This window comes from Diabrotica virgifera, chromosome 9, assembly GCF_917563875.1.
Source record: "Diabrotica virgifera virgifera chromosome 9, PGI_DIABVI_V3a".
NCBI classification, from domain to species: domain Eukaryota; kingdom Metazoa; phylum Arthropoda; class Insecta; order Coleoptera; family Chrysomelidae; genus Diabrotica; species Diabrotica virgifera.
In genome coordinates this window covers 213,608,611-213,625,049 of record NC_065451.1, presented here as the reverse complement: position 1 = coordinate 213,625,049, position 16,439 = coordinate 213,608,611, and the positions used below count along the sequence as shown (strand labels likewise).

At 31.5% G+C, this 16,439-nt stretch overlaps 2 protein-coding genes across 2 annotated transcripts in view; one reads left to right on the top strand and one right to left on the bottom strand.

The window, feature by feature from the left end:
• LOC114337362 (ATP-binding cassette sub-family G member 5) overlaps positions 1-16,439 on the bottom strand; it is a 117,808-nt gene that overhangs the window by 61,484 nt on the left and 39,885 nt on the right. The window lies entirely within an intron of this gene.
• The window catches only part of LOC114338374 (ATP-binding cassette sub-family G member 8), a 113,242-nt gene continuing 107,888 nt past the window's right edge, over positions 11,086-16,439 (top strand). Inside the window, exon 1 of the mRNA XM_028288962.2 lies at positions 11,086-11,421. The gene's annotated coding sequence lies outside the window, so the exon portion shown is untranslated. The remainder of the gene's footprint in view (positions 11,422-16,439) is intronic.

Sequence of the window (16,439 nt, the reverse complement as noted above, 5' to 3'; positions counted from 1 at the left end):
GAGAATTCTTAAGTTAAAGTTGAATTTATGCAATCGAATGGACTATTTTCCAATAAAGTCATCCCAGGAACGCAACTCATAAATATTGGCAATATCATTTTATAGGCATTTACTTTAAATGTACCTACAATATAATATGTGCGAATTTTCAATATGACGGAGTCAGATAAAATTAAATTATTAGACAAATTTTTTACTAAGCAACAGAAACAAAATCTGTATAATTTATTAATGTTTTGTATTTTTATAACGATTTCCGAAATGGAAATCAAAACGTCAAATAAACTTTCGAAGTAGAAGTCAAACGTCAAATTTAATTTCAATTAAATTTGCGGCTTGTTCCCAACTAAAATTGTATATTGCATTCAGATGCCACAAGAAAATAAATAGCTTCAGAACAATAATATTTTAAATGTAACTAAGAATAAAAAAGTAATGTCCCAATATAAAAATCCAAGAAATTAAATATGTATTGTTATATTCCTATTTGACATAAGAAATAAAAGTCTATAGTTATATTTAAAATTCAAATAAAAATAAAGGTTTTCGTTTTTCTCGACCGCGGGCATGTAAATTTGGAACACCCGGTATAAAACAAATTATGTATAGGTAGTTTTTAAGAAAGTGTTTCGGAGAAGTGCTTACGAACCCCAGGAACAATACGACTCAAGTAAACAATTAGAGTGATGTTTAAAAAGAAAGTGTTCGTGGAAAGGTGTGAATAACCACCGATAATTCATATTCTAGCAAATAAGATAATAGGTTATTAAATTTGTAAAGAGGGTTAATGTGGAAAATAAAATTGAAATGGGGAATATTATTTTTTCTTGAAATCCATTAAGATATTTAGAAAAAAGAAAGTTTGTGTTGGTAAATACGGATAATTGAAAGTTGCTTGGGATTGGTTGATTTTTGAATGCTGGAAGGGGTATTTTGGGAGGAGAATGAATGAGCAATGAGAGTCAGTGTGTTTTGAACGAGGAGAGGCGAAGTCCAGTTTTCGAGAAGAGTGTACAAAAAAGTGAAACGCCGGGTTAGTTAGTTTTGTTTTTGAAAATTAAAAAGTAAGATATCGTGGAACGAGTGATAGGCCGAGAGTATCCCGGTTTGTTGAAGTGTTTAAAAAAGGTGGAACACGGCATCAGGAGAAGGCAGGAACGAGTGCTGTACGAGGCGTAGTTTTCAAAGGAGCCGAGGCATTACTGGAAGACTTGGACGAGTCGTTGGATCGCAACCCAAGCCAATAGGAAACGTGTTTTGTGTGAAGACATTGTCAAATCATCAGTAAAGGTCAGTCTAATTTGTTATGACATGAATGTATGGTTTGTGTATTAAATACCACATTGAAAATTGAGCCACACAATCACTATTAAAAAAATTTCATCAAACCTAAATCAATTTGTTACTGATAAATCATAATAGTTCATTATAAATAAAATAAATTTGGAGACATAAAGAAATAAGATTCCCATTTTTGTAACTGTTGTATTAAATAAAGATAGAAAGATAAGATATAAGAAATATTAAGCAGTTATTGCTATTTAGATAAAATAAACGATTTTTATAATTTCTAATTGAAATCCGTAAGTGTGTATTATTTTATTCTCTTTTATCTATCCCGATTAGGAATCCACTGAGAAATACTTTGAAGCCACGAAAGTAAGTAATTGATATTATAATTTAGCCCTGAGATTGACACTATATTGGTATTTGATCTGTTTGATTGATGAGATAATTATTGATTAATTAATTAAGATAAATTACATCTGAGAACATCATTAGATTTCAGAAGTAAGATCACAACAGTATGTAAAAGGTTAATTAAATTTTTTGAACAGTTTTTGAATCACATATATTTCTTCTATTTAGATGTGTCTTAATTTGTGCCATATTTTTTCTAATTTTTAGCCACTTTGTTGTTGGGTGTATTTTTTGTGGGCATTTTTTCCAGAGCAAGCAAAAACAACTTTTTCTGAAAGTCTTGTAAAAAATACAAAAAGATATTGTACTATACAAAAATGTATTTACGAAGACTAAAATATTATGAACAGAGTAAGCACTGTCTTAAAATTAAAACCAATATGTATTCAAAAAGAAACAGTAAATAATTAATAACATCATTATCATTAAAACTCTTAGGAACATATACAAAGGAACAACAAAGAAAAAGAGGATATTTGGCTTTAATAGTGACATCTAAAGCCAAAGAAGAAAAAGTATAAAAGGTTTTAAATAAATGAAGGAAATCTTTTGATGAGCTTCTAACAAATAATATAAGGATAACGACAATGGAGACATGGAAAATATGACAGAAATACAAATAAAATCAGCGGTTTTAGATCTCGACAAAAAATTTTCTTGGGCTTAAACTAAATTCATATAGTCCAGTAAAGAAAAAAAAATAGTTGAAAAAATTTTAAACAGATTTCTGAAGGTTCTAAATAGTTATTTTCCTAACAAGTGCAGAAAGTCGTTCTTTTCCGCACGCGACTGCAGTTTGCCGAACGACGCGAAGCGGGAGTTCGGCAAGCAGTCGAGTGCAGAAAAGAGACTTTCTGCAAGAGTTAGGAACAATATCTTTTCTAAGAGTCTTTAAAAGATTACCAAATCTTAATCAATTAATTTAATTAATATGAAAATACATACACAAATTAATTCTTTGACAAGGTTGTCAAAACCAAACTTTCAATATAATTAGTTTTAAGACGATCTTAATAGTCTGGCTAATTGGCTCTGTCAAAGCCATTAAAAAAAAAAGACGATCTTGGTTTCCATGACGATGATTCAAAACGACTGTTATTGTCTACCGATTTGACTTTCGAATATTATGTCAAAATAATTTTATTTCATCTATTTGTCGCGTTAATTTCATTAAAACAGGAACACAATAAGATATATTTGAAATAAATTAGTAAATAATATCTAAATATTAGTTTATTGCATGTATTATAATTACTTTAAGGCCATATTAACATATCTAAATTAACACGAGTGCGGAAAAGTAAAAACCGCGTGCGGAAAAGTAACACGCGTGCGGAAAAGTGAAACTTTCTAAACTAAAATGCGTGTGCAAAAGTAGACATTTTTGCACGCTCGTAGAAAAAAGTATATAAAGGTATATATATATACATGTATCCTACTTTGTCTGAATCCTAAAATATTGGAAAGCGTCATGCTTTTTGTGTTCACGGCAGGATGCTGTATTATAATTTGATGCTGTTTTCCCAGGGTTTTGCATCATCCAAGAATCAAGAGATGCATTATAATAAGTCTTAAAAGTTGCAAATACACCAATATCCAGTGGTTGCATTTTCTTGGATGAATGGGTAGGTCAAGTCAAAACTAAAAGCCATCTTCTTTACATAACGTGAGAGCCTCTAGGGACTCTTAGGCCGATCAAAATCCCATTACACTAGACCTTTCGATAACTCGGTGCACTGACTGTTTCATTGTGCACCGTGCTTCATTGTGCCCCAGCCTCCCCTACTGAATATGATAGCAATTTGATTTGTATTACAAAATAAAACCAATTCTTTCTGCAACCTTCTAGTCTAGTACATTACTTTCGCACATAATGAGTCAGAGTTTTTTAACAGTAACTGAGTACCTACTGTTTAAAAATTTTCGTACCTCTTTATTGACGTAAGTAATGTTCCCATACAAAAGAATAAGAAGAAATACTCGTACTTGGCGTTACAGTTATTTTTGCACATCAACATAAAATTTAAGGTATTTGGGAAAGTATGCCGCCCGAATACAATCCCAGCATAATAAATTTCAACTCTTAATTTGTTCTTTATGGTATGAATGGGTTGATATAACAGATTGTTAAGATTTTGCTTCTGTACCGTTAGAGTAATGAGTAATTGTAAATTGGTCCGAGTGTTAACGAGTTGCGGTTATATATGAATTTAGTTTAACCACAAGAAAAATTTTTGTCGAGAACTAAAATCAGTGAATTTATTTGTTTCTATCCTGTTTTTCCCTTCCGTCGTGTAGAAGATCAAACAAAATATTCCTTTAATTTATGTATGACTTTTTTTCTTCTTGACTGGCATTACAACTCGGGGCGAGACTTTGTCGTATTTATTATAGCCCTCCATCTTCTAAGATCTTGTGCTTCTATTTCCCTTTGTTGTACCCCAATTCTAAATAAATAATAGTCCAGGGTAATAAGGATTATCTGAGGACACTCAAAGATCCAGGTAGCTGACTACTTTTTTAGTTATTGTAGACCTATAGGAAGAAAACCTACCTGTTTCCTGCCTAGAGTTAGCGTCCGTTTTTTAATTATTAACAATTTAGCGCAAAAATCGCGATTTTTTTCAATTTTTTGCACCCCATTCAGAAGCTAAATAGTTGACATAAAACTACAAAATTTAATTTTATAGGAAATTAAAAAACCTTTAAAATACCGACTTTTGAAAGTTAAAAAAGTTAATTTGTTGCTTCGCAAATTGCAAAATAAATGAAAATCGATATTTGTTAATAACTTTTACTAAATTTAATTTAGAATTTTAGGGTTTCACCCAAAGTTGGTTATTTTGGTACTTAACAAACCCTCAAAATTTGAGACCGATCCATTAGTTAGTTTAAAAGTTATTCTATTTGTTTATCCCAGAGACATTTATTTTGCAATAACATAAGACAGAAAATAATGAACATTGGGCAATTATGAGTATGCCAAACGAAAGCAGAAGACTGATAGTATTAAAATGTATTAAAAAAAGATACAAAAATTAATCAATATAATCAAAAATCCTAATGCCAAATTTATGAAATTTTGTAGTTTATAAACATTTAAAATAACTTGGCAAATATTACCCGTAGGAACAATCTTTTTATACACTCTTGTCAATGTACTGAGTCTAGATGGTTCATAAAAATAACATGTGTTTTTACTTAATAACAAACGGCAGCTGGTTTGTCATGAGTTTCATGCGTGGAAGAGAATGATGCCAGATAAAAAGTATGTGTTTTATCTCGCCAGGTATAGGGCTTTTCATTCACAGTCATTTGTTTCGAGCTTCTGTCATATGTTGTATAATCTGTATATATAAATATTATACAACATATGAGAGAAGCTCGAAACAAATGACAATCGATGAAAAGCCCTATCAATGACGCACGGGTAAAGACTCGCGGACTCAACTGTATATTCGGAAAGCTAGTATTTTAATACGAATTTTCAAATAAAAAGATTTTGCTTGGGTTCATTAGGGACAAAGTTAGCCATCTGTTTTTTTTTAATTTACAGCTAATTTGTTTATAATAATTAAGGAATTTCATTGATGCCATTTTAAATAATGGGATTTGTATTTTTTGTTAGAAAATTTGCATAAACATTGTACCTTCACAGCACCCTCTAAGATTTTTCAAAATTGTAGTTTAAACGGTTACTTGGGGGAACCCACGAATCCACCGAGTTAAAATACCGAAAAAGCAATTTCAAACTAATACAATTTTCTGTATCTCCGGATAAACTCAATGGATTTTCATCTATCTTTTCTAATTTGTATGTAATTTCTACGTACATTACAAATATGCAATTTGTTTATAAATTTATTAATTAATAATCAGTCTAATTTGTTTAAAAAAACAATTCCTGAAAAAATATTTTTTTACAAAACTCTATTTTTTTAATAATAGTATCATTAATGATCATACAAAAAGTTAAAGTTCACTTTAATAAATAAATTATTTTTATTAGATAATTATTTTTGAAGATAATTTATTTATTAAAGTATACCTTAACTTTTTCTATGATTAATAATGATAGTCTGATTAAAAACATGGATTTTTGGGAAACAATTATTTTTTTCAAAAATTGTTTAAACAAATTAGATTGTTTATTAATTAATAAATGTTAAATTTCAAATAGACAAATTACATATTTGTAATGTACAGAAAAATTACATACAAATTAAAAAAAGAAAGATCAAAATATATTCAGTAGATCCCGAGATATAGAAAATGATAGTAGTTTTAAGTTGCCATTTTTAGTTTTTGAACTCGTGCATTTGTCGGCTCCCAACTCCCCCTTCACTTACTACGACTAGTAACTGAACAACATTTTTAAAAATTCGTGTAAAATACCAACTTTTCGAATAGGTAAAATGATTTTTTCTACGGACAATATTTTTAAAGTTGTTCTAAAGTTTATAAACTACAAAATTTCAAAAATTTGGCATTAGTATTTTTGAATATATTAGATAATTTTTTATCTTTTTTTAGTACATTTTGATAGTATCACTTTTCCACTTTCATTTAACATACGCAGAATTGCCTTATCTTCATTATTTTCTGTCTTATGTTATTGCAAAATAAAGGTCTCTGGGATAAACAAATAGAATAACTTTTAAACTCATTAATGGATAGGTCGCAAATTTTGAGGGTTTGTTAGATACACAACTTTGGGTAAAACACTAAAGTTCTAAAGTAGTTTTAGTAACAGTTATTAACAAATAACGATTTTCACTTATTCTGCAGTTTGAGTATCAACAAATTAACTTTTTAACTTTCAAAATGTTCGGCATTTTGAAGGTTTTTCAATGTTCTAAAAAATTAAATTTTATAGTTTTATGTCAACTGTTTAGCTTTTGAATGGGGTGCAAAAAATCTAAAAAATCGCGATTTTGGCACTAAATTGTTATTAATTAAAAAACGGACGCGAACTTTAGGCAGGAAACAGGTAGGTTTTCTTCCTATAGGTCTACAATAACTAAAAAAGTAGTCAGCTACCTGGATCTTTAAGTGTCTCGAACATGGTCTATTTCCAGCTTATTACCCTGGAGTATAAATCAGCTTCAACATCATCCTTCCATCTTTTTCTGGGATGGAGCACTTTTCATCTACCATCTGGTCTCTCAAAAACACTGTCTTTAATACTCTGTCTTCCTCTGATTTTACCACATGTCCTGCCCATCTTATCCGGTTAGCTTTGATATATCTGAGGATGTTTTCAGTACCATACAGAGTCACCTACTTAGCATTGAGGCGTTTTCTCCACTCTCCCGTCAATTCATCTCTTTGAGGACCAAATATTATTCTAAGAACCTTCCTTTCAAATACCAGCAGCTTATTTATTTCCCGCTAATGTAGAGTGCATGTTTTACTTTCATTTGTAACAACTGAGCGAATAATTGACATGTACAGTCTTAATTTAGATGTATTTCTAGCAGCTTAGATCTTAATAATAATGATAGGGAGTACAATGCTCTATTCCCCGCAGCTATGCTTGCTGAGACCTCTTTTTCTATGTGGTTGTCATCTGTGATTACCACCTCAGATATTTTTTAAACTCCTTTACTACTTCGAAGTTGTGTTCATAATCGTTATGCTCTGCCTAGCCATAACCTTAATTACTAAAACCTTTGCTATTAGCATTCTTCTTCTTGCTATGGCTTTAGACGCAACTAAATTTATTTCATATTCTATTTTTCTCTGTCATTTTCCTTAGCAAAATAACCTAAGATTTTAAACGTTTTGTTTAATGTCTTCTTTTGTTTCTATCTTATCTTTTTGCATAGCTCTCTCCAGATTCCCTATCTTTTTGTATTTGTTGTAGATAACTCTTCATTTCGTATTCTTATTTCTCCAACGTGTTTTCTATATCGCTTGTCATTTTTTATTTTCTTCTCTAATTTCTTCTTGCTGTGCTTTCATCATTGCTATATTTTCTTCTTGCTGTTTCATCATTGATCTATTTTCTTCTTGCTGTAGTTTCATCATTATTTTAGCCTTGTCTTGATTAGTGCTTTTATTATTGTTTTATTTTATTCTTGTTGTGTTTTCATTATCATTATTAGTTTTTCTAAGATGCCTGTGTCTTCTGTTTTCCTTTCCTGCATTTCACTTTGTTTTTCTGTAACCATTGTTTTCTTTAGGAAAATTTACAAATAAATTTATCAAATTTATCCACAAATAATTTTTATAAAAGAAACTAAAGCAAACCTTTCACTTTGATCAAATTTTCCCGAATTTTTATATTAAATACTTGTAAAATATACCCAATTCCTTCAAATAAATCTGTCCTGTGGAATGCTTATAAAACTCACATGTACTAATTGTTTTAAAATGAAAAATGAAGTGCCATCTCCGCGACGGATGTCGGCAATCATCATAGCTATTCGGATTTTAGAGACGGCTGCTCTGAAAAGTTCATTTGATGTAGGTACATCCGTACCATTCACTCAGGTTGCGCAGCCACGATATTCTGCGTCTCCCTAGGCTTATTTTTTCTTGAATCTTTCCCTGCATAATCAATTGGAGTAAGTTGTATCTCTCTCCATGTGTAATATGTCCGAGATATTCAAATTTTCTTGTTTTGATGGTATTTAAAATTTTCATTTCTTTATTCCTCTTTAACCTCTTTGTTTGTGACATGTTCTGTCCACGATATTTTCAGAATTCTTCTGTACACCCACAGTTCGAATGATTCTAGTTTTATCATTGATGCAGCATTCAAGGTCCAAGCTTCCATTCCATAAAACAAAATCGAGAAAACGTAGCACCTAGCCAACCTAACTCTTAGCTCCAACTTCAAATCTCTTGTGCAGAGCACTTGTCTCATTTTGTTAAAATTTGCTCTAGCCTTTTCTATTCTGAATTTGATTTCCTGTAAGTAATCTCCTGTGGAGTTGATCATTGTTCCAAGATATGCATATTGGTCGACTCGTTCGATATTGGATCCGTTTATGAAGAAATTATCGTTATTTCTTTGAGTGTTTGATATTCTCATAATAATAATCAATGTATGCTTCTACATAATTTCTCTTCTATATTGCACTATTTACTAGGTATTTCTTCAGAGTCCCACGTTGGGTACCAGTTATTGTGATTTTGAAATATTTTTGAAAAACATTGAAAATTCCCATTTTAATTAATCTCAATATAATTAAAAACAAACAAAAGAATATAGAATTTTATACTTAAGATATCTGGATAATTTTTATTACAGACGCCAAATTGTTAATTAGATTTTTTTTATATATCAGGGTTTTTATTCGAGTTTAGAAATGCCTTTGGCTTTGTCTAGTATTCCATAACAACAGGAGTAGAATTAGGTCCCTACTATTACCACACGCTTTCTGCTTTTTTATTTCTGATTCTCTCCCTTGCGTTTGTCTCATTACATCGAATTATGTCCAATTTTTGAATAGTTCTCTCTGTTAGTGGCCACATTTTACACCCATTTAACCTGTGAAATCATTAATAAATATAAAACCTCCATTGTCAGCTTAAAGATATAATTTTTATCAAAAATGAATATCCATTTTCAATTTCGTTGCAACACGAAACTACAGCCGCGTCATTATTCCAGTTCAATCAGAGAGTGCAGCAAGCACCTCTACCGGTTTCGAAACTTATTAGTCTCTCATCAGGAGGCACATATGCTGCTCTCTCTGACTCTACTAGGACAAACCCCGGCGTGCAGTCACGGATTGCAACGAACGAAATGGCAGGGATGCCCTAGCGGCAACTGCTATCAAAAAACTGAGTTTTCAATCTAATAGCACATAAAACAACATCCATAAATGTTATTCTACATCCTACCAGACTGAAAACAATGGGAACCTTCTCTGGTAACACCTCCCAGGCTTCTACAATTTGCCAGCTATAACGGATGCTGAGACTAAGGAAGATGAGGGAATTTTACAATTTAACATTCACGTCCCATCTAGTTAGTTTTTTTTTATACAGTCGAACCTCGATTATCCGTCTCTCCATTAACCTTCACCTCTATTAACCGTCAAGGTCCGATATAATACGGTCCGTAATATTATTATTTTTATTGTGTCTAGTATTTAGTATTCTTTACCCAATTTTCGCAATACTTCCATGTTAGTTTTCTTCTGTGCCCATGCCATTCTAAGCATTCTCCTGTAACACCACATTTCAAAGGACTGTAGCTTATTTGATGTGTTCTTGCTTCAATGTCCAGCTTTCAAGTCCATATTTCAGTATTGAAAACACTTAGCATCTCAGTGCTCTTAGGCAAGCCGCACACCAAAGAAACATGAAACGAAAAACATGAAACATGAAACGTGAAACATGTTTCATGAAAATAAAACACTGCTAAACAAATCTCAAAGTCCGCCTACCAATGAAACGAGTGTGATTCATGCTCATGCATGACACATTTTTATTTTCGGAGAGTTTCATAAATGGCCGGACGTATATTTGTTTATCAGTGTTTTATTTCCATGAAACGTAATTTACGTTTCATGTTTTTTTGATGTGCGGCCTGCCTAACACTCACTTCTAATCTAAGGTCTTTGGCGCAGAGAATTTTCATTATTACAACCGCATTTCTTGCTATTTGTATCCCGGCCCTTATTTCTGTTGTTTGGTCATTATTGTATTGAATAGATTAGCAAAAATTGAGTCATCAATTCATTTTGATTGAACATTTGACGGTGGCGATGTCGTTGATGTCATTGCAAGTGACAAAGATTTGCGTAAAAAAGCTAGAGATGCTGCATCGCACATGCAATAATTCATCGACTGGTATTCTCGACCAGAAGAAGCCAAGAAAGTTGATTGCATGGTCTTCCGCTGATTAAGAAATTCAGCCGTTGCAAAATGTAAAGCAACAGTAAAACAAACAAAGATTTCAGAATATTTTAAACCAAATTGATTGATTGTCCCTCTTAAATTGTCAAACAAAACATACAAATTAAATTTGAGAGTTGTACTATGATTTTTTTTTAATGTTCTGTTAACAGTCTTTTCGATTATCCGTCATACCCTTGGTCCGGTGCCCTGACGGATAATCGAGGTTCCACTGTATAATTTTTACTTTAAAATTTGTTATGTTTCATATAAGGTAATCATTTCGGTGCATAGAGATCGTTGAAAGTGAGCTCTTTTTACTTACATAAAAACGAGAGATGATTCCATCCTGTATACATACGTGATACAGATAGCATATTTATAATCAAAGATTCAGACTATATAATTTTCTGTGCAAATCTTCATCTCTATCATCTACCATTACCACAGCAGCCGAAGAGAGTACAAAACCAAATGAAGTACTCGCTACCCGAGACCTCAAAATTTACTTCCGCCATTTACGGTACACTGTGCACGGGGAAACATTCTGTGGTACTGGTAGTACTGTGTGTTTGCGTAGTAGATTCCAAAATAACATCAGACAACCAGACTTCACTTTGTTAAATCATATCGGTTTTTGTGTTGGTGCACGCATACATAAGCTAATTAAAGGTACTAAAGTAGTACCAAAACATCTCCATTTGTCGTTTGTGTAGTGTTATTTGTGTTTAACCGGTTCATTGGATGATTGTTGGTGGTACCGGGTTAGTGTACGAAGTTTTTGATTCTAGTACTTGGACTAACTGTAACTCCAATATTTACTTATTTTTGTTCAGTTAATAGGGTTTACAGAGATGGGAATGAAAGGTAAGTACCTTTAGTACCATGTTTTTTGATTAGTACTGGTGTAAAAGTACTGTAAACTTCAAATCGTAAGACAGTGACCTTTCTTTGTAAAATATTGACATAATTGGTACAAAAATATCTTTGGTCTGAGACACGAGTACCTTTTGTATAAGACATATACCTTACAATTAGACGGAGAGCTAGAGCCGAAAAATCATCGTCAAAAGTAATATGGAGTTTATCCTGTGAAATGCGTTCATTGTATATAGGTTATATTATGATCCTTGCAGGCTGACACCTCAGTGGATAGAGTAAGTAGCAATAAGGGATGAAAGGGGAAAATTAGTGCTGTCATTAAAGGTTTTCACCTCCGATTTCGTTGAACCTCTATCGATTTGCAAGAAAATTGGTGAGTAGTTAGAGGATACCTCAAGAAACAAGAGTGACATGGTGCCAACTTGTGCTTTTATCCTGATGGTGGATCCCTAGGCCACCCCTTCTCGTGGTTGAAAATTATTTTATTAAAAATAACTCCACAAATCGATAGAGGGACAATTCAAGCAAATTTTGTTATATCAACTTATTAAAATAAATAAATACTTTTTGAGTTATTAAAGATCAAAGATTTGATTTCTTTTCGGCCATAACCTATTTAAAACTAAGTATTCAACCTTAAATAACGGGGAAACGAAGCATTTTTTTAAAATATATTTACTAAACACTCAGGGCCGCCGCTACCATGTGTGCAAAGTGTGCATCGCACACGGGCGGCAGATTATAGGGGCGGCCAAAAGCAGGCCACTGATGTTAATACTTTTTTTAAACGAAAATAAATTCAAAAAATTAAATAGAAATTATTCAGATATTTTTATATACTCTAATATTCCAAACAATCTAAAATCTAAACTAAAATGCCAGAAAATGTTATTTATTATATGAACTGCCCTTTTGCAGCTGTAGTCATAAAGTAGTTCTGGGAATGCTTTTTAATTCAAAGTCAAAGTAGCTGGCGGCTTTCGGTAAGACATTTTTATCTACGTGGTTCAAATGCGATTTTTTCACATTCTGAACATTTATGATTTGTTAAGAGAGTACGATACGACAATAGGATACTTTGCGAGAATTTAGATAAGTGCTTGTTAAGTTGCTCTCATTGAGTAATAAAGAAGTCTTTTTTATTACTCGATGGTTTAAAAAAATATTTTGTATTACTCGATGGTTGCTCTGTTATAATATTGTTCCTTTATGCTTATGTATGGTTATAGATGGGTTATAGTTCAGTCTAAGTTGAGAATTTGATGATTTTAGACACGATTTTGATAAACGATTTTGCCCGTGCCTTTTGCACACTACTGTATTTCAAATAAGCCTGGATCCCGCGTACCAAAAAAAGTTGATTAATAGCAAGCTGAAAATTTGATAATAGCTTAACAGTGTCTAGTCGGGCAAACTTTGATGTACGGGAACACTGGAACAGGGGAAGTTTTAATTGTGGAACAGTTTAAAAATTTGGAACGTTAGGTTACAAAAGAGTCCCATCTATTTTGTCGGACAGAACATCCAATTGATTTGTTACCCTTTCATTAAACTCTCATGCAAAAATCAGACTGCTATTACTAACCAATAATATTCCTGTCATTTGACATGTTTTTCGTGTTCCACTCATTAAAATGCCCGTTGGTGATAAACACCAGTCTGATTTTTGCGTGAGAGTTTAATGAAATGGTAACAAATCAATTGGAAGTAATGTCCGACAAAAACCATGGAACGTGTTCGTAGTCTGACGTTCCAAATTTGTAACCTGTTCCACAATTAAAACTTCCCCTGTTCCAGTGTTCCCATACATCAAAGTTTGTCCGACTAGACACCGTTAAGCTAGTAACAAATTTTCAGCTTGCTATTAATCAACTTTTTTTGGTATGTGGGATCCAGGCTTATATATTTAAATATATTAGTAAACCATTAAGCATGCCGAATGCTGTAAGTAGTCTTGCAAACAAAACTTACACATGTAGGTATTAGTGCAAGATTGCAGTTCTTTATATTATTATTGACATAATAATAATAATTTTTTTGATACGCGGGATCCAGGTCTAAAAGTAACTTCGAGATCAGAGCAATTATTATTATTCAGATACGCGTTACGGTCTCCTGCACATTTCTTTAAATGCTAGTGCCTATGGTGAAACGACTAAAGTGTTGGAAGGGGGGCGGCAAATATTAAGTTGCACACGGGCTGCCAACACTTTAGCGGCGGCCCTGTAAACACTTGTTAAAGTACTCAAGAATACCTATCAAGTGAGCCCAGATGAAGTTGACAGCAAGTTAAGCAAGTTATGATTAAAATAAGAGACCATTTCGAATTTTTTAGAAAAAAGTGAAAAATAAATCATACGCTATTTCCACAAAAATTAAAATTTATAGTAGTTCCTATAAGACTTTCTTTATTTTAAAATAAGTAACAACCTCAAAAATGACTGGTTTAGAAAGCATATTTTTGAAAAAAAAAATTATTCAAAAAATCATAATTTTTTCAAATTTTCGTAAATTTTATTTTTTTTTGATAATATGCAACTCCAGAAATAATCGATATACGTAAAAATTTTTTTGGGTTTTTCTTTAACAAATATTTTACTTTTTATTATTTTTGTAGGGCAAAAAATAACTGAGATACGTTTAAAATATAAATTTTACTTCAAGAACGATGTAAACGGGGTCCGTTAACCTTTTACCTTTAAAAAATAGGGAATATAAAAGATTAAGTTTAATAATATTTTATAGCCCTTTAAATTAACTTTGACACGGTTCTTAGCTAAACCTGATATCATAAAAATGAATGGAGTTAATCTAAAAAATAATATCATTTTTTTTGGAAAAAATTTTGGATCCTAAATTTTAACGCTATCAACTTCTCCGGTAGCTCATTTAATAGATATTTCTGAGTACTTAAACAAGTGTTTAGTAAGTACCTATATGCCATAAAATTCATAGTTTTTCCGTTATTTAAGCTTGAACACTTAGATTTGAGTACTAGCCGAAAAAAAATTACATTCAATCACCTGTAACTCACCTTTAATTAATTATAAAAGGTTTTTCTAGTAAGAAATCTATTCGATTATTTATTGTCTTCAATTTTGGTAACCATAACTATTTTGTTAAAACTTTTCTTTAAATTATTTATGAAAAACCGCTTTACACCATGCATTTTTTTCACGAAAAATTCAAATCTTTGATCTTTAATAACTCAAAAAGTATTAATTTATTTTAATAAGTTGATATAACACATTTTACTTTAAATTTGTCCCTCTATCGATTTATGGAGTTATTTTTGACAAAATATCCTGGGGGTGGTATCCACCCCCAGGGTAAAAGCGCAAGTTCGCACCATGTTACTTTTGTTTCTTGAGGTATCTTCTAACTGCTCACCAATTTTCATCCAAATCGATGGAGGTTCAACGAAATCGGAGGTGAAAACCTTTAGTGACTGCACTAATTTTCCTCTTTCACCCCTTATTGCTACTTACTGTATCCACTGAGGTGTCAGCCTGCGAGGGATCATAATTACCAATATATTTGGACGCATTCCACAGGACAAACTCCATATTACTTATGACGATAATTTTTCGGCTCTAGCCCTTAGTCTAAATTTTATGTATAGTATAATAAAAGTGCCTAAAACTTAAAATGTATAGCAACCGAAAGATAGTGACATTTGTTTTTATTATATAGATATATTTTGGTTTAAAAACATCTTTAATCTGAGACACGAGTACCTTTTGTACACAATGTTATGTTTAGTACTGATGTAAAAGTACCTAAAACATAAAATGTATAGTAACAGCTAAATAGTGATCTTTCTTTCTAAAAATTGATATAATTGGTTCAAAAACATCTTTAGTCTGAGGCACGAGTCCCTTTTGTGTACAATTTTATGTTTAGTCAATAAATACTGATGAAAAAGTACCAAAATCTATAGTACCAGCAAGCAAGTGACTTTTTTCTTGTAAAATATTGATATAATTGGTTAGAAAACATCTTCATTATGAGACACGAGACTTACATTTACAAAAATAAACCTATCATAAATTGTAATTGCAGTTGAAGACCACAGGGAAAGAACTTGATAAGTCCAATTTTTGACATTTGTCGTTTTTAATACTAATACCAATTTGTAGCTTTAATTACATAGTTTCTAAGAGTAACACAATACAGAGTAATAACTTGATAAGTCACAGGATATAAGTGTTTAAAAAAAACCCTGTACAGGAAAAGAATTTGACATGTCCATTCCAAACAGGGGAAAACGTTGATAAGCCCATATAATTAATATGCAATTATATATTTAAAAAAACTAAAATGTAAAACAACCACCAATATATCAATTTTTTTTCTTTTTATTAGTAATTAATTGTAAGATGTATTTTAATGTTTTAAAATCATAATCACATTTTTAATGTTTTAACTTTAAAATGTTCTCCTGAACAAAACCAAAAATGTGACTTATCAAGTTATTTTCCTGTGGTCTTCAGTTGGGTGTTGTAATTTATTATTTTATTCGAAAATTGTTTATCTATAACATTAAATTTAAAAAAAATTATAATATGAATTGGTTCTTCATTATTGACACTTGTAGATTCATTCGACTGTCAAATTTTGCATTATTTTTTATAGTCAATGTCTTTTGTGTCTTGGTTTTCTGTTTGTAGTAGCATCAATATTACTATCCAGCAATCTAGCTGAATCTTTTTTTTGTTTCATTCATTATACCTATGGTTCTACATTCATCCCGACCACGTCAGTCCCCATTTTTGGATAGCATTGTTTTTATTTGAATTTTACGTTTCATGACGTCTTTTTACTATATTCTACTCTACTGGTATTTTCAGACATTTGCCTTTTTATTAAAACATATATTTACACCATAGTTTATTATAGTTTTCATCTAACATCCACATAATTTTTCTCTGATTTTCATCTGAAAGTAGGATTGCACCAGGGCTCGGTATTTAGTTAGTCCTTATTTATTCTCATTAGTGTTG